General features: G+C 40.1%; 1 long non-coding RNA gene across 1 annotated transcript; it reads left to right on the top strand.

Annotated features, from left to right (window-relative positions):
* Positions 1–2,918: 2,918 nt before the first annotated feature.
* LOC121132900 lies at positions 2,919–17,274 on the top strand. Its single transcript, XR_005869601.1, has 2 exons — positions 2,919–2,996; positions 16,873–17,274. It is a non-coding gene; the product is annotated as an uncharacterized LOC121132900 (long non-coding RNA).
* Positions 17,275–18,905: the final 1,631 nt, after the last annotated feature.

Raw genomic sequence — 18,905 nt, 5'->3', positions numbered from 1 at the left:
AGTGTGCGAATATTAGTGTATTAGTGTCTGGATTTGTTTTTCTTTTGGAATAACTTAAAATTCAAAATTAAAGTTATGACAGGCTTGGCTGCTTCGACCCCTTCCATAGCAATGCCTCATCTCAAAAGGGTTTGTAGCGATATTCCTACTTCAAACATTTAAAAGTAATTGCATGGAACTATATGCTAGTGCTACATATGCCATTTTATGTATTTATATACATGCATGCAGCTGCCTACATATATAAAATTTTATTATTGCTAAGTGAACTATTTCTGTACAGGATGAAAGAAAAACAATCTTATTTAAGAAGTAAATATGTAAAAGAAATTTTGAATTTCTCCTGGACTTCTTAGCAACACTTTCACAGAACAGCAAGCTCAAAATTCTGCTTTAACAACTTGAGTAGTCACATTTCAGTTTTATGGAGGAGCAATAGGTATATAAGGAACATAAAAGACTCAGGCAAATGCTTGACATCTGACATTTAATCATCTCTTGGAATCCACTTTAATAATATGTCAACTCAGTCTAAAGCACACACACACACACACACACACACACACACACAGGGGTGGGTAGGGGCATCCATAGACATAATAGGCAGTAGATAACGGCCTCTACAATAAGCATTCTCCAGAAATGAGGGTTGGAGGATGTTGCCTGTCACATGGCTGTTGAGATCAGAACTACAACAACAGACACCAGTTCGGCCGCCCAGGACTGGTGGCTTGGTTTTCTGCTCAAGGAGGACATTAAAACAAGGTGAGAGTGGTGTGCCCTAAACAAATAAAGATTGGATTCGAGTGTCACAAGAGTCATAGTGAGCCAGGAAACAGATCCAGTCTTAAAGCAACTTTCTTGATTGCAGCCTCCTACTCGGAGACCTTACAGTGCTGTGTGGCCTGGAAAAACCCCACCTCTGACTTGTTTGGTCTTTGTGAAATGAGAAAGGGTAGAGAAAGTCTGGAAACCGGACCCAGCTCAGGCTAATAAAGGGCTTTTGTCTGTGAACCTGACCACAAGTGATTCATTAACATCCCACTGGAAGATTTTTGTCAGGATCCCACCCCCATCTTTAGAGAAATAAACAATTTGAAACAAAACTCAAGCACAAGTGGAATCAATTCCCTCTTCAAAATAGTCCTGTCTACTACATGTAAAGGTATTTATTTCTTCATGACAAAACATTTGCTATGGATTTACTTCCATAAGTATGCTCTTAATTAAATTCACAACTTGTTCTGTCAAAAGTGAAGCATGAAAAAAAAACTTTCTAAAATGTCTCTAGTGAATATTGCATTAATAGTTCAATTAGATTAAAACACACACACGCACACACACACACACACACCTCATTTATGTGTCTAGCAGGTGAATAATTAAGCCCTTATCTTTATGCTAGGCAGAGTTATATTTTCATTTATTCCAATAAAGTTCAAAGGAAATTAGTAATTCAGCTGTGGATTTTAATCCTTTATTCCTTATTGCTAACTAAAGATGGGTACAAAATTTTGGAAGACATATACATCGAATTTCATCTCTATAGTATGCTTCCCTATGAAGCATTGGTAATGTTTGACCTTTTAATAACTGACTTCAATTTAAATTAAAAACTAGCAGTGGCACTAAATTATAGTTACCATTTATTAATATAACATTTAGACTCAAGGAAAATGCCAGATTCAAAATTCTGACAGTGAAAATTCATCCTCAGCAACCTTTGTCTATGCCCTTTGTAATACACACACAAGTCTCAGAGCCATCTTCTGTGCTGGCATTCTGCAACACCGTCAAGAACACCCGTGTCTCTACTGGAGACTTCCACCAGATTTACCTTTTAGTTTACCTACATCTCCTTTAAGGGCAGGGGAGTCTAGAAGCAATCTCATTCACAGGGAAACAAGGTTCTTTGTGGTCATGGTATGGTGTGAAATACTAGTTCCCAATTTTTAACTTAATTTAAAATTCCCCTTGCACACCCAGGATCCATCTTCAAGTCTGCTTTGTTTGCCTTAATTCCTTTAAGATCCTGTGCTTTTGTGGCACTTGGTACAAACAAGATGCAAGCGCTGGGATCTCCGCAAAGAACGTGGTCAAGTGATTGAGACAAGAGCTTGATTAGCAAAGCACCACACTGCTCAGAAGCCAGGCATTTCCTGGAACCCCGCCCACAGATAGAGTGGCTATTTTTAGCAGCTTTCCTTCAGGCTAAAGTAGCTATTAGATATCTAGATACCCCTGGCCCTTTCAGATGTAGTAAAATAGAACATAAAAGGGTGTAATTGGATGATTACAGCTAAGAACTGTAATCAGGAACTGTAGGGTCCCTCTCTCCTGAGTGCTCTGGGACACAGCGCCAGAGGACTCTTTACCTTCTTGCTAGCAGAAGCTGGCCTCGCAGCAAGGGTGGCAGGCCTCTCATTTTGTAGGCAGCTCCTCAGAAAAGCCCGTATTGATCGGGTTTGTCTTCTCTTCACCCATGCCAGGTGCCAGGGAAGAGCAATGAGCTACACCCCTGTATACAGTCCTTTGTCCCAGGGTCTGTGTATTCATGCAGTTACTTTAACAGCCATGTGAAGTAGGGTGAAGTCGGTTGGCATTATTGTGTGGTGAGAGAGTAGGGGCTGGAGACCAGAACATCAAGATTAACCTATGAAAGGAGCCAGTTGGCAGAGAAAGACTGGAAGGCCTTCCTCACCTGGGCTTAATGTCACCAACACAGTCTGCCCAGAAAAGTCCAAGCAGCACAAACATGGCAAGAAAAGCAGATGTATGTGAATGCCCTACACAGACCCAGGCTCCCAGTGGTTCAGAGTTTTATAGGCATTTTTTCCTCTGTGACTGGCCCACTCCTAGTCTCTGGAATGCTTCTCCAATTGGTCAATTGAGAACCACCCACATTCTAGAACCAGGTGCTCCCTGCAACCGCTTTCAGTAACTCAATGCCAGCAGCCAAGTCATCACTAACTGCCAAATGTGACACATTTCCACAGGTAGCGTATTCTCCTTATGTGCATGTGCTATACCCTTTATGAAGCCCATGCCAACACAGCCTCTCTCTTTTTTCCCCCACAAAGCTTTTGGGTGAGATCTGTTGTATAAAGAGATGTCTGTGGCATTCCTTGGCTCTCCCATCACTGCAGAAACCCTAATATCTACTTCCTTAATACACTCTCTATTACTACTTCTAAAAAAGTATCTCTGGTATTATCCCTCATCCTTAAACACAGGAGCCTGGAATAGGGTGCTCTCTGAATTCAGCTCTGTGGCCTTGCACTCTGATGGTTTAAACAAGAAATACCCCCTTAGGCTCACTTATTTTAATACTTGGTCTGAAGTTGGTAGAGCTGTTTGGGGAGGTGACACAGCCTCGCTGGAGAATATACTTCACTCAGAGTGGCCTACCACCAGCCACCAATCCTCCCTGACCATTATGAACTTTCCTTCTGGAATTACAAGCTCAAATAAACCCTTCCTTCTATACCAGTGTTTCTCAACCTTCCTAATGCTAAAACTCTCTGATACATTTTGTCATGATGTGACAACCCCGATCTATAAAATTATTTCATTACTACATCATAACTGTAGTCTTGCTATTGTTATGAATCAAAAATGTAAACAGTTGAAATGCATGAAATCTGATATGAACTCCTAATAAGGTCGTGACCCACAAGTTGAAAACGGGCTGTTCTCTACTTGTTTTGGGTCATGGTGTTTTACCACAGCATCAGAAAAATAATTAATGTGGGCACTAAGCGTGTTTTCCTTTCCTTTATGTTTACCCCATTTTCAGGTACTGAACAAAAGCCCCAGGATGCTTTCTTTGAGACTCTGGGCTCTCTCACTTCTTCTCCAATAGCTTCCTCTACTTCCTTCTCACAGCTGTTTGTTTGCTGGCTTCCTTTGCTGAGCACGCTGCCTTTCTTGAATACTGACTCAAAAAGACACCAGTTTTTCTCTTTTCTTTTCATTTCCTTTTTCATAACAGCTGCAGAGATGCATAGCTTGCTCTGCTCTGCCCTCTTTCTCTTAAACTCTGATAAAATTGTCTTTGAACTTCCTCTGAATTGGTTTTTAAATTATTTTCTTAATGAGACTAAGAACTCGAAAGGGAACCCCAAATTCCCTAGTAACAATCATCCAATTTCAACCTCGAGCAAGCTTTGCTGCTGCAGACTGGATGAGTGCACTCTCCTAACCTTCATGTGTTGTGAAGTTGCAGGCAGTGTTGGGGGCAGTTGGAAGTGAAAGACTTTGGGCAATGATTAGGCGGTGAAAGAGGGACCCTTATGAATGGGTTTGTTATGCTTCTAAGGAGAATTCAGGGGATCACACATCCTTTCCACTATGTGAGTACATGGTTGGAAGGTACCATTTTGAAGCAGGGAACAGAATTTCACCAGCATCATCCATATCTGCCATCATGTTCATTTTGGACTTCTGAGATCCTAAAACTAATTTATTAGGAAATAACATCTCTGATGTTTTCAATCTACCTTGTCCATAGATTTTTGTTGCTGTTGGTTTTGTTTTGTTTTGTTTTGTTTTGTACAACAACCCAAATGAACTGGCATTTACTAATCAGCCAAGTTCAGAGACTGGCCAGGTCACATGGCTAGTGAGCATCAAAGCTGGCCTGGAGTGCTACTCATGCCTCCTCTTATGTTCAGTTCTTTGAAGTGGTAAAGCAGTTTCTATAACTAGAGCGACTGCGCAACTCATAAAAACCAGGATATGTCAAAGGAATGCTATTAGCAAAATTACTGGGTTAACAAGGTTAACCTGTAGTGGCCAACCTGCCTCTCAGTCATGAGAAGCAGTAAAACTGTTATCATTAGACTGATGCAGGAGCCATTTGCATTATGGGTATTTTAGAGAATATAAAAATGTATTAACACCTACTTCCTACTATGTGCTAGATACTGTGAAAGGTACTTTATATGCATTGTCTCACTCAATGTTCTCAAAAGCCTCTGATCTAAGTGCATATGCATTTCACTGAGAAGGAAATTCAGGTACAGAGAAATAAACTGGCATGTGACGCAGTAATATTTAGACCTAGGTCTTCTGTACATCTCCCCCAGTCCAAACCTTCATTAGGATGAAGCTGTGTGCCCTTGGAGGGTGGCTAGTAAAGCCACAAAATTATGTGACAAGAGTTCCCTGCCTTACAAAGCTTTTGAATTATTGACATTATTCTTTTTATAACTGCCTTGAAAATCATCAATTTTGCATGTCAAAGGTAATCATGTGTGTTTTTTGGTAAACACTTTTCCAATGAATGACACAAATAACTCTAACTTATCCCAAGGCTTTGAGAATTGTTGTGTTTCACACTTACAGAATACACTGATGTTTCTCTTACCTTCTCCAAGCCCTTTAACAGTTTATATTGTCCCATTCTTCCAAATACCTTTAGTATTTTAAGCCCCAACATCTGGCACAGTAGCTGGTCCAGGGTAGACACAAATCACTCTGCTTTTTATGGTATCTGAAGGTGCCAATGGAACCAGTTGGGACCAATGAGGAAGGGTAGCAGCTGGAGGCAGTGGTGCAGTACAGGCTGGACATTGCAAAGTAAGGATATAAAAGACTTTGAACAATGATGGAGAAACATGAGGCATGTCCCAGATGGGAGAAAATAAAGAAATGAAGTCTGACAGGGGTGTTGAGAGAGAAAAAGAACCAAACTATCTTGGAAACATGCTAGAGGAGGCTTGGGTGACAAAGGCAGGAACACAGTCATCAGTGTTGGCTGGGACATGTTTCATAAAACAAGTGCAACCTGGTTTCGGTGCTATATGAAGGCTGCATATATAAGTCACCATTTGCCTGTTGAAACGTACTTTCAAAATAAGTATAGTGTATTCTTACAAATTAATGGGCTGTGTTGTAACATTTCCATGTGGTCAGTACTATGTTGTTAACATGGCCGCCTTCCTTTCTGTCCTCTCATGCCCCCTCTCTCCTCCTGCTGTCCTGGTTCCCTTCATTAATATGCTCTCTTCTACTTTCCAGCAAGTTTTCAATTTTTCTTGTATTTTATTTTCCAGTCTCAAGGAATGGAACCTAGGGACTGGAACATGGTAGGCAAGCAGTCTACCATGGAGCCGTAGTCCCAATCCTTATTTTTAATGCTTGGTTTCTCTGTATCATGTGATTCTTGTCTTTTTTATGTCTGGCTTACTTTGCTTAACCAGATGTCCTCCATGTGTTCCTTCTATTTTCCTGTAAATGATATAATTCCATTCGCGTGTGTGTGTGTATCTGTGTGTGTGTAATACACACTCCATTGTGTATACACATCCTATCTTCTTCATTGACTCATTTGTTTATGGGTACCTTGTCTACCTTGTCTGCCTCCATATCTTGGTTTTGTGAACAGTGCCAATAAACATGGGGACGAAGTCAACACCTTTGCATGCTGGCTGCATTTACTTTGTAAAACAACCTAGGAATGTTATGGCTGGATTATATGGTAGAGGGACCATTGTACTGATTTCCACGGTAGATGTGCTAATTTAAATTCCTACTATAAAAGAGAATGAACTTTTCTTCACCTCTATCACCCACCAGCATTTGTTATCATCTGATAACAGCTATTCTGACTGGAATGAGCTGAAATCTCAATGCAGTTTTGATTTGTATTTCCCTAATGGCTAAAAATATTGAGCAGAAAATGAATTTTTAATGGCTGTTTGCCTCATTAAGTTTGGTTTCTTTTACCTTTTTTCATAACTTGACAAATTTTCAAGCTGTAAAATTTTAGCTTCCAAGATTATGCAAACATCAGCAAGGACATTTTGTCTGATTTTTTTTTGTAACAACTGGTGGAAGAGTAGGTCCCCAGGTGTGAGACAGCCTCCTCATCAATCCAGCAGAAGAAGGATGATGGACAGCTAGCAGCCTCCCACACTGATGTCAGCAATCAGAGTTCAGGGTGAAGGACAGAGGCTCAGCTCTTGATCAGACTGACAGGGATATCCCTAGACCACAGACGCTCTTCACGAAGGACATGGACTGCATCGCTTCCTGAGAGTCTCTTCTAACCCAAAATCTTACTTTGCATTTTTTTGCCTATGATTTTTACATAGACAAATTGGTCTGAAGACAAAATTTGAAGACACAGAATCTTACTCAGTAGCTGGTTGGAGCTTACTTGTTCACTAGACTGCCCTCACACTTGCCGCCATCCTCCTGTCTCTGCCTGCTTACTTCTGGAAGGACAAGCTGAGTCATCACACTGGATCCCTGTGTGGTTTAATGAGTGATTCACCCTGTACATTTAAGGCCTGACATGTGATCATGGATTTGCAAGCAGGAAAGAATTCTCACAAAACTGGTACATATTTTAGCTGGGCAGAGACTTTGGAAATCTGAGGTCAGACAGCACTTCAGGAGGCCCATACCACAAAAAGACACATTTAGAGATGACACAGGAAAAGGTCAGAAACTATACACACCCAACAGCTAGAGATGGCACAGGAAAAGGTCAGAAACTATACACACCCAACAGCTAGTCTAAGGAAAAGTGGATTCCCACTTCCTTGTCTTTTTTATATATATATATATATATAATTTTTTAGGTGAGCAACACAGTGCTTTGATATATACATACATATAATTACTAGACAAGCAAATTCATATGCTTACCTTGAAACATTACCTGGTGTGTGTGTGTGTGTTCATGAAGGACACCTGAACTCTATCATAGCAAATTTCCAGTATATGATACAGCATTATTTTTATTATAGTTTAGAGCTCTAGATTTATTCACTCTTCATAATTATTATAACTGTGTATGTTTTATTAGCTTATTATGTTTTCCTTCACTTTGTCTCCCTGGCAACCACAGAACTGTCCTCTGCTTCTATATTTTAACATCTAAATTAAAACAAAAACATTTAAAAATTATTTCTTTTATATTCTGAGATTTAATAATCACATCATTGCCCCCTTCCATTTTTCCAAACCCTCCCATGTATCTCTCCTTGCTTGCTTTTGAATACATTGCATCCTTTTACACTCTTAACATCACTTAAAGACACCAGTGCAGCTTGGACAGTGGTGGTTTGACCCCAGCACTCGGGAGGCAGAGGCAGACAGATCTCTGTGAGTTCGAGGCCAACCTGGTCCTCACGAAGGCTAGGATTGTTACATAGAGAAATCCTGTTTCCAAAAACAAACAAACAAACAAACGAAAAACCACACACAAAAAAGAAAGAAAGATAAAAGAAAAAAGGCAAAAAGAAAGACACCACTACAACTGTTGTCTAAATGAGATTATACCGGTAGCTGATGGATTAGAACCAAGGCACTCCAGTATCTCAGCACTGGTTCAGCTTCTGTCATGCTGCCTGCTCCTTGTTTGGTGAGGAGCTCTGCTTTGCATCATTGCCATCCTCACCTCAAGTAGGGCTTCCTGCACCTGATAAGCCACTAGTGACTAGAGAGATAAGCAGACTGGAGGTGGACAAGCACTAAGGGACTCTTGAAGTGTCTGCTCATTACTGACCAGCGTAATTTTTTATTTTTATAAATTGTTTTTATTTGATAAATATCTTGTCAAAACTTGAAAGCATAGTTCTGTGCCCAAGAAAAGGATTGTGGATATTGGTAACTGGCAGTACAAACGATTATAGAGTTCAGGAAATAACTGATACTCTTAAAATTAAGTATTAAGGAAGAAAAGTTATATAATTCCAAGCTGACTTCATTAAATAAATATCTATCAAGTTCTTTAAATACATAATAATGTACAAAGTACTGTTTAATAAAGCAGATAAATGAATAATATACATCCATCAAGTGTTTATGTATAAAACATATTTTTTAATTCTGAAAAATGACACTTGAGTTAACTCATTTCCAAATATCAATAAACAAACCAAAAGTTACAGTGTGTCTTGTGTCTAAATCTTGATTGCCACCTCCAAATTTCCATGATCTTGGCAGCTTTCAAATGCCCACAAATCTAGTATCTTGTGGTCCTTATCAGATAAGGCTTTGGCATGGCATGGCATGGCGTGGCCTGGCATAACTGGATTCTGTGCTAAGTGTTTCACGTGTTGGGTTGAGCTGCTCTGTTCTTGTCCACCTTTGAAGTCTTCTTGCAAAGATATTAACTCTGGGGAGTCCATTTCCTTGTGTCATTTGACTGAGGCCTTGTTTTCTAGCTGATTGCTACCTATGAATCTCCAGTCATCACAGCAAACCACACTCATTTTCTTGCCTGGAGACCTCTAAGAGGACAACTCAACAAGGGTACTTGCTTTCTTCTAGGTCAGCTGACTTCCTTTTCCTCAACTAGATGGAAAACAAACAAAGAAACCAAAACCCAAAAACCTCTGTTTTAATGTGTTTGTAACATGAGGTCAAATCAACCAGATAATGTCCCTAATATAGGGAGGGACCAATGGACTTGGGGCCATAATTGCATCTGAAGAATTCCCTCACAGCCTAACTAAAATAGGATTTAACAATGTTGAAAAATGTGGGTGTTAGGAGCTGGGAACTGTGGGAACCTATTAGAACTCTACCTACACCTGGGTAGCACGGACTTTTCCTTCAGAGAGGCTCCTGGAATCACAAAAGGCAAATCCATAATGGACATGTATTGGATGAAATATTTATTTCATGGGATGTTAGAGCCTTCAGAAATGGAAATGTGAAGGACTGGGAAAATTCTATTTTCATGAACTATCATGTATGGTAGGCAGAAGGGCAAAAGATATGACCTGAAGGTATCAAACCAGGAGTTCACATGTCCTGTTTGTTCATATTTCTTCTGGTGTAACTGAGATTAGAAGCTGAGATATGCATTTCTTGAATTACATGAAAACAACTATCTCTAAGATGATGGTCTTTGAACTGTTTTTTGGGGGGGAAGTCATCTAGATTATGTAACCTATTTTAAAAGCTTCAAATAAAGAAGCAAAAGAAGTTTTAACTAGTGTCTGCTTTACTTTTTTAATGTCTTCAAATGTGGACAATGAGTGGATATTTGGCAGTAGTTAAATCAAAGTGCCAACACCGATTTAATTTGCCTATGGAAGGATTGTTGCAGTGAGCCACCACCTCTAGAGTGACAGTCTGCTCTGTTAGAACTGGGATTTTTAGGAAGGGCATCCCACCAAGGGAAGGCCTACTTGGTAATTGGTACAGCCCTGTTTTGTGATTCGGAGTTGGTTCTTAGCAACATTGCTGATATGATCAAACACTTGAGAAAGTTTCTACAGCAGAGTCCTGGCAAGAACTGACTGTGTTCTCCAGCTAGATAGCCAGAGAGGCTCTTGTTAATTTACAAAGAGATGAGCAAAATTCCGGGTCTACAAAGGAAGAACAATGGGTCATTTCTCTAGGCGGAACAGGGAAAGAGAAGAGGGGTGTGGGGTTGCGAACCTGGAATGGAATTTTCGAAAAGGGTCTCTGACAGAATTGTGAGTTGGGGTAAAAGTTGTTACCAACCCATGGAAAATAGGTAGAGGGCCTTGAGTTCTTATCATCACCTTTGCTCCTTAATTATTTGTCAAGTTGACACAAGCCTGGGTCATCTGGAATGAGGAAATATCAACTGTGAAAATTATCTTCACTGGATTAGCCTGTAGGCAAGTCTATGGAACACTTTCTTGATTAATGACAAATGCAGGTGAATGTAGTTAACAGTGCAGGATGCAACCCCTAAGCAAATGTTCCCGAGCAAGCTATGGAACATAAGCTATCAAGCATCATGCCCTCGTGGCCTCTGCTTCAGTTCCTGCCTTCAGATTCCTGACTTGAGTTACCGCTGTGACTTCCCTTAGTGATGGATTGTAAACTGTAAGACAAAATAAATTTCCTCTCCAAGTTGTTTGTGGTCATAGTGTTTGTCATGTCACAGCAACAGAAACCAAGCTAGTACACCACCCTTCTTATCAATAGTCACAGGGAAAAGCACCTGCTGGATAAGTCATTAGAAGTCATATTTCTGAGGCAAGAATGGGGTGGGGGAAAGGAGAGAGACCTGGAAAAGTAAACCAGCACAGTCACCAAAGCCATGTGTCTGGGATGTGTCGGGCCATAGGCTCTGTGACTCATAAAGTCTGTGCCTTCCTCATGTGGCTTCACAGAGGGTTTAGCTGGCATTTAGTCACAGATTTCTCTAGTTATGTCGTTATGTACTGGTCCTGATGTGTCTTTCCTGCTATCATACAGCCCCCCCCCCCCCGAGAGTGAGCTATATCTTATCCACTTTTGTAGTCATGGTACATGGGTACTTAGTCCATGGCAAGTGATTAGCAAATGTCTGTGCAATTTACATCTATGTACTCAATGGCAAACTATTATCAAAGCCTGACAAATATACTGTGCAACAGGGAGATACACACATGCACACTGCTCTCTGCTTTCAGGAATGCTCTGTGCCCTACAGGTTGGTAGGGGTGGGGTTGAGGGAATCTACTTACCTTTACTGCTCCTAAACTCCTGATCCTGACACTAAGAAAAATCTGACTTTCTTTGTCCACTTTCCATTATAATTAGAAGTCACCAATTTCAGGTGGGACCGACTGCCTGTTCCATAGAGTGAGCACTAAAACCTGGCCACAAAAGAGGAGTGGCAAATGCAGGACAAAGGACACAGCTCAGAACTAGGGGCCATCCCAGGGCAATTGGCTGCCTGTGGAGTTCAGTGGCCTTGGGATGAGATGTAAGGCTTGCCTTCATGACATCATCACATGGGGTCTCGAGTGCCAAACAGAGACCCGGGTATGCTGAGTTCATGTAAAAACCATTATATTTTACTTTTTGACATTTTCAAAGCCCTAGGTAACGATGCATGTGGTCAGCGTGATTGATGATAATTGTTCAGGTTCTCGTAGGATCGTAGGCTGAAGAGTCACAGGCACTTCCAGTCTGGGGGAAAATGTAAATGTCCTAATTTGGTTAATTGTTTTAGCATGCGTTTCTTCCACATGTCTGAGAGCAAATGTAATTGAGGGCTGTGGTTTCTGGGGCATGGCCAGCCGTACAATGTGACTAACAGCTGAGGAAAATGTCATGGGTTGTCACATGGCAGGAGATCTTTTATCTTTTTATTTACCTCTCTTGCAAAACTGATGGTTCTTTTTTTCCTTTTCAGTATTTAAGTATGTTACTGAAGTATGAAAGATTTGTACACAAAGAACCATTGGCACTTTTAAGTCATACTACTGAAGCATTCCATCCCAGAGTTTCCTATTTCAAAATTGGATTTGCAGAAAGAGAATAACTCCTGCAATTCTTTAAAAGTTTCGATGATGATAAGGCTCTTTTCCAAGCAAATCCGTATCAGGAAATTCAAACACAATTTGGAAATCATAATCTGCCCTGGCCTTATGCTCTGGAACATAACTCTATTCACAAGTCCCGAGACCATAGGCTATTTCTTAATGCTATGGCAGGAATTTAATGCTCTCAAGATACGGTTCATAACCAACCATGCACTTCCATCCTCTAACCCCTCCCATACGGATCCTGATGCTCTGTGAACAAAGTAAAAGCCACCCCAACTCAAGGCTCCTGGATCTTGCTGGTCTGTGAAGATCTATAGGTGATGCTGCTAGGATGTTTTCTGGTATCCCAAGCTCCTGTGAATTATGCAGCAATTCCATCTTTGAGCTGGGTGCATCTGGAAGCCTGAACCTACTATGAGTTGCTCTACTCATTGTACTCTCTCTCATTGTATGCAAGACTCACAGATTTTTTTTTGGCCATGTTGATGACCTAGAGTGTATGCAAACTGGTACGTCAACAAAACCAATTATATGTGGGCCCAGCAATTTGGAAGAAATCATTGCTAAGCTATATTCACTACTCACTCAGTTTCCTGGTCCTACTGCTTAGCGCCAGGGCAGCCAATTCAGCCACAGAAGCAAATGGAAAGTCTGTTCCAACAATGACTGGAGGAAAGTTTCCATAGTGCTACTGGGAGTGACGCCAGACCCACCCCCTAAAACAAAATCAGATTTCAGAAAACAGAGAAAGGAAGGAAGACTAGGACAGGGCTCCCAACTTTGTTGGGGTTTGGATAAGGGCTTTGAATGGTGGGAAAGGTTATCCAAATAGTTGCTTACAAGTAAAGAATACTCACTTTCTTCTTGAAAAGGGAAATCTAAAATTTACATTATATCCCAGTGTTCCAAAACTATTTTGAGACATTATTGTCAAAAGAGTAGGTTTAATGTTGAGGGTAGAGCCTGGTGGTAGATTGTTTGCCTAGCATTTGCGAGACCCTGGTTTTAAGCTCCAGTACCAATAAACACAATGAAAATAGTTTTAATTAACTGATTGATCAATCAATTTAACAATTCAAGAGAAAAAACAAAAATGAACAAAAACCAAAACAACCACAAGAAAAACGAAGGATGAAGTAGAGTAAGAACCAATGTAGAGAGAAGAAATAAGAAGACAGAGGCACTTTATCCATTTTACTGAAGACATTAACTTGGTGAAAATGGTATCTGGGGATATCATCACGTTCAGATAATATGCTTTGCCCTAAGCATGAAGGAGTTAAGCAATGATGAAACATAATCACTTAGCTAGCAAGTATCCCAGTCAGCTTTGGGATGCTGTTGTACCTGCATAAACCATCATTTTCTCTTTGAATTACTTACTACATTTGTGCATTCATGCATACCTGTGTGTGTGTGTGTGAACACGTGTGTGTGTATACACTTTGCAATCTGCATGATAGCACCCAAAAATATGTGGATGATATAATTATGGTTGATTTGGAACTTTTTTCTTACCCTTATTTTGTGAATACTTACAATGAACATATGTTAATTGTGTAAGAACATGAGTGATATTTTAAATGACTTTCTTAGTACCACAAAATCATTTATCGTATTGTTATATCCCACAGGAATAACTTTATTGCTGCTGGACAAAGGGTATCAGATAAGGACTATGAGCTGTAGACTGAGAGGGATCAGGTATTAATTTATAGTGTCCACTGCCTTTGTATTGCAAATTGACTCATTCATAGTAACTATTGAGAACACCTGATACAATCAGTGAATAAAACATAATCCTAATACAGACTGATTTCCATGTGAAGCCATTGTTAATATTTGTCAGCTAAGCACCTTTATTCAGCTAAAGTATTGATTGACAGCCATCACCATATTTTCTGGTCATCTCCACAGATGCAGAAAAATACCTGCTTTGAAAATGTTGGGTCCTAAAGGAGCATGAGCTAAAAGCTTGATGGCCAGCCTTTGGAATTGTTGGAAGGTGATGGGATCTATAAGGAGTGAGGCCTTAGGGAAGAAAGTCCAGTCATTAGGGGTGTAGCCCCTTCTTTCTCTCTCTTTTGCTTTCTGTCTGCAGTGAGATAGGTAAGCAGCTACTTCTACCATGCGCTCCCACAGTGAAGTATACCATAGGCCTAAAGACAACAGGGTTGAGTGACCGGGTATTGAAAACACTGAAACCATGAGCCCTTTCTTCCTTATAACTTGAGTTTCTCAGCTGTTTTGTGGCAGTGATAGAAAGCTGACTGACAGTTGTCCAGGTGAAAGTCATCTTGGAGCAATCCTCAGATGCTATGGTAGCCATTAGCTAGCAGTGTCTAAAATGATGTGGGAGGTGGGGGGAGCTTACTTTTCTATCAGTTATTTTCATCATATTCTGTAGAAGCTGTGCAGTTCTCTTCAAGAAAAGAGTCTTCTCTTGTCTTTTTTTGTAAAGGGTCAGACTCCAGAGCCCAAGTGTAGGATGCTCCCGCAACCCACACTCAGGGTACAAATTTCAGATTTTTCATAGACTCTGTCTTCTCTCAACAGATTCTGGACTCTCCAAGGAGAGATATCTTGGCTTGTCTTTAGCCAGATTTCCCAAAGCCCATCAGAAGGAATGGTCCCAAATGGTTTCTGGAGGGTAATTTCCCATGCATTTAAAGTTTTCTATGCCTCAGGCCAATCACTGAAGAATGGCATCACTTGGGTGTTCTTTTCTTTGCCCCATTCAGAATTGCTTCTCCTCTGGCTCTACAGGAGCATTCTCAGTTTTTATGGGGGACAATAAAAATCAGCTGTCCTCCATACTTCTAAGTGTCATTATCTACTTAGAACAGAACATACAGAGCAAAATCTCATTTGGAAATTTCTTTCAAAATAGTAACATTAAAGGAAAAAAGAATTGAATAAAACTGTTAAATAATTTTTTTCTATCTAATGATAGAAATTTTGGTGGAAGGCAAGGAATTGGTTGGGGCCTCAAGGATCACACCAGTGTCTTCCCTCTGGCTTTCTCACAGGTTTGCACATGTTACCAGTTGTTCAGATGTGGGGATACTGACTCATTCTTACCCAGTGTACCAGTCAGACTCTTATTTTGAAGCCCAGTTTCTTTCTTTGGGAATCTGCTTTTTCTGTTGTCATAAAGACTGCTGAGGAGCCATCAAAAGCAGAACCAGTTGAATCATTTCAAGAGCAGGGCAATACCACAACCAGGAAAACAGAAAGTTCTTTTTAACTGAAGCGCTCCTTTTTCTTTCTCTTTCCAAATGGTGCTAGCTAGATAAAAACCATCCTGACTTCTGTGACTTTAGTCTTTTTTTTTTTGACTTGATGTGGGATCACCACTCTCTTTCCGGTCATATGAAAGTTCCCAGGAAGAATGGTGTTGTTTGTCTTAGGGTTTGTTATCATTTGGTTATGGTTAAAACTGATATATCAGCCCCAAGCTTGTGTCCAGAAGCAACAGGCTCTTTAAGAAGTGCCGTCTACTGGGTGGTTCTTCAGTTCACATACCGTCTACTGGGTGGTTCTTCAGTTCACACACTCAGAAGGGATTAAGGTAGTTCGCACAGGCACTTGAGGAAGTACTCACAGGGGAGTTGGGTCAGGAATAGTAGGATGAGGCTCCCGGTATGTTCTGGCTTCCTAGATTAACAAATGGTTTCTTTTTCATAGTCACCCCTTCCATTCATGGCACCATCCACCATGAAGTCGTGGAGTCAGCAGGGAGTCTCACTAATCTGAGGCCATTCTGTTTGGGCTTCCAAGATAGTGAGATAACTAAACCTGCTTTCTTTATACCTATACATCCTTAAGTATTGCATTACAGTAAAAGAAAGCAGGTTAATAAAGAATTCATATTGATATAAATATCTTTATAATGAATTTCAAGTCATTAATTGAAGTTTTAAACATTTTAAAGTCTTTAAGAAGTGTGTATATGCACACATTCTCACACACACCATATTATGTAAGTATATTTTCTCAGTAATACCTCTAACAACAGATCACACTGATTGTTATCAATGTTACTATTTTAATGTTTAGATAGCAAGTTCTTTTAGAACCAAGGGACTGGCAAATACAGTTATTCTGCAACCCATTTCACCTCTGTTTCTTTCTCTGCCTCAAACAAAAATAAAATAAAACAAAACCTACAAAACAATCAAGCGATGATCATGAAGCTTCAAAGATGCTTAGAGATCTCTAGTTATGATAATTATTTCAATTTGTCATTAAGTAGCTATTCTCAGTTATGTTTCAAGTACTACACTCTCATGATTCTTTTACTTTCGCTTTTATTATTAAGTGCTTTCAATTTCTCTATGGAGAAAGATGAAACAGAACCAAGCCATAGGACAGACACACAAACCAGCTAGACATTTCCCAACACCCCCCCCCCCTTTTGTATGTGGGACTTCTATAAGTTACGCTCAATGAAATCGGAATTATCTACAGGTTTTCTTCTGGTCAGATGAGAGATGGTTACTACAAACTTCATTGTAATCTCACATTTGAAGAAAATTATTGGAAATCAAGTTCTATTTTTTAATGTGGTCAAGTAAATCGAGTCATCATTTCTGCTTTCTCGCTCTCTCGGCCTTAGCTCCATCTTCCTTGGGACTCCTGTGCCATGAGAGTGAAACGGAGGAAGAAGCAAAGGCGCAGGCTGAAGTGCAAGAGAAGAAAGATGACGCAGAGGTCCAGGTAAACCCCCAGTCCACCCAGCAAGGCCAAGGCACAGAAGTGAGGGATGCCGAAGGCCGGGACGGGATGCTGGTACAAGCTGCTGGACTGTGTGCTACTGTCGTCCTAAGTCTCAGTGGACCTGGAACCTCACCGTCTACTCGCAGAGACACCACCTCCTAGACTGGCCGGCCTTCCTTACAACCCAAACAGTCCTGCTGGCCCTCGGACCCGGACCTGCGGTGTTCTGAACTCGTTCTGTTCTCTCCCTTTGTGGCCAAGTGTAACCCGTGTACAATAAACCATCTTTCTCTCTGTCTCAGCTGAAGAATCAAAAAACAAACAAACAAACAAAAAAGAAATACTTTACTACTAGGCAAATGCATATACTCTATGTAAATTACATAACATATGATACACATTTTCTATCTTGTGCAAAATGTATGTACATATACATATGCATATACTCTAAGCAAATCTTATGCTGAAATCTATGTACACTTATAGTATAATATTATAAGCAGATCTTATGCTGAAATCTAATCAGGGTTTTGGAGTCATTCCAGGTCATCAAGTATCATTAGAAAGCACTGGAAAGTATATCACAGTCTGAACTTTGACATTCTGGTTTCAATTCTAAGCAATCAGAGGTTGGACATGCTAAGCCCAGATGCACACTGTGTGTTGTATACTGCTTAAAATAAACAAATACAACTGTGGGTGTCTCCATAGATATAAATCTTTACTCTCACTGTTTTGTTGCCATTTAGACATGAAATCGTTTAGGGCAACCCATGCACATCAATGTTAGTTTCTTTTAGCAACTTCCAATTCCCTCACAGTCTTAAACTTCTACTTATAGAAGCTTCGAGAAAAAGACATTAGGGGTAAATAATTCATCGTATCTTTTCCAAAGGACAATTCTATGACATAGGAAGGAGATGATACCTAGCACCAGTAACAGAAAAACAAACAAACAAACAAAAAAATCAAAAACAAGTTGAACCTTGTACATTGAGTGGAGTAGATAACACATTTGTGTCATGTTGCTTACATATTTTAATATACACTTATTAAAGAGTCCAATTAAATAAGCTGAGGATGTAAAAAGCATTGAAAATAATTATAGGTGTCACTAATCATTTGAAAATGAGATTAAGCCATGGGAGAACCAGCAAAAGAAGATAGTGAAGGGCCTCTGTGTTGATGCTCTGTTCTCAAGCAACCCAGATCACAGAGGACCAATAAACCTTGCACCAGAAGCCAAGTATGGTACTCCACATATTCCTCATCCTCCTCAAAACCTGGAAACTCATTTCATCACTTGATGGCTTGGATTAACAAAGCAGTATCAATGAGGAACACTGCATTGATATTATTTATACTAGGTATGTGTGTGTGTGTGTGTGTGTGTGTGTGTGTTAATGACTGCCTCTCTTTGAATAGTGGGGTCTTTCTACAACCTACATATCTCTCCCTCTATCAAAGTATATAGTTTTACATTTGACCCACAAGAATGTCTTTTGCGCAAGAAGAGTGAAAAAATGGTGACAGTATTGCTGGAGATGAACAAAGTTCATCTCTCAACTAGACAGGCATACATTCACATTCCAGGATTGCCATTCAATACATGATTTTGATAGTGTACTTTTCAAATGTTCCCCATTGCAAGAGCTTTAGACTCTTTAGTTAGCAAAAATAATGATTTCTGTCTCCTGAATTATTGACCACATCTCCAGATGTGCTAAGTTTTATCCACTGCTGCAAATCTTGATAGGCCAGGCTGAAACTAGACAGCAAAGGACTTAAGAGAGTAGCACCAGAATGTCATCATCCATGAATTGAAGAACCAGGTAGCATTTGTTAAAATATCTGTCTTCCCAGATTTAACACAAGCCATTCTGACACTAGACAAGATAGGGGACACCCAAATCACCCAGAAATGGGACGAAC

This window comes from Mesocricetus auratus, unplaced genomic scaffold (genome assembly GCF_017639785.1).
Source record: "Mesocricetus auratus isolate SY011 unplaced genomic scaffold, BCM_Maur_2.0 Super-Scaffold_100018, whole genome shotgun sequence".
In the NCBI taxonomy this organism is placed as follows: Eukaryota; Metazoa; Chordata; class Mammalia; order Rodentia; family Cricetidae; genus Mesocricetus; species Mesocricetus auratus.
Note: the sequence above shows the minus strand (reverse complement) of the source record. Positions and strands in the feature narration are given on the sequence as shown.